The sequence below is a fragment of the Galeopterus variegatus genome, unplaced genomic scaffold, assembly GCF_000696425.1.
Source record: "Galeopterus variegatus unplaced genomic scaffold, G_variegatus-3.0.2 Scaffold17112, whole genome shotgun sequence".
Classification (NCBI taxonomy): domain Eukaryota; kingdom Metazoa; phylum Chordata; class Mammalia; order Dermoptera; family Cynocephalidae; genus Galeopterus; species Galeopterus variegatus.
In genome coordinates, this window is record NW_007743223.1 from 17728 (window position 1) to 18595 (window position 868).

An 868-nucleotide genomic window follows, 5' to 3' on the forward strand; every position below is an offset into this window, starting at 1 on the left:
CTTACTCATACTGTATCAGCAGCAATGCCAGGCATCAGTGACTTGAGTGTTGACAAAGGTGGATTATTTAAGGGGGTCTAACATCCCAAAGCAGAGAGCTTCCCTGTATCCATGGGGAACTCTTCACCTCTGCAAACCAGTCACTGTGCAGTTCAGTTTCTAAGAATCATGCACCTCTCTCCACCAAAGTACTGGACGCCACATTTATAGGATCTAAAATTCACAGCAGGTGAGGTAGAGAGCAAGAAGTGGACACTTCCATGACACGTGAGTCTGTAAATGAAGACCAGGTTACTGGACCACAGCATAGCAGTGAGCTGAGGAGCTCCCACTGGCTGTCTCTGTTTTTATCACTGAATGGAATTTGCATTCTTCTGTGTTCTCCTAGAAGGCAGTCCTAGGGCCAGGGTGTTGTTTTTCAGACATAGAAGCAACAAGATTAGAGGTCTGTTTCCTAGATTGTAAAAGTTAGCAACCATTACCATGTAGGCAGAATTGTCTACCTTATTTCAAAAATAAGCTGCATTTTTAGTTGATATATGTAAGTCAAAATCCATAGCAACGTGTACAGTGGCCTGAACTGTGTCCCCCAAAGTTTAACATTTTGGAGGCTTGTTCACGACGGGGACAGTGTTAAGATGGTGGGAAATCCTGTTATGATAACCAAAAGGTGGTACCTTGAAGAGGTGATTAGATTGTGAGGACCTACCGTGGGGAATGGTTTAGGGCTGGTCATGGGCGTGGTTCTGAGGGCTTTAGAAGAAGAGTAGGTGGGATGTTCCGTCTCTCTGTTCCACCATTCTGCCACATCAGACTCCTGTGTCCCTGTCACCTACAAGGCCTTCACCAGATGTTTTCCCTGGATTTT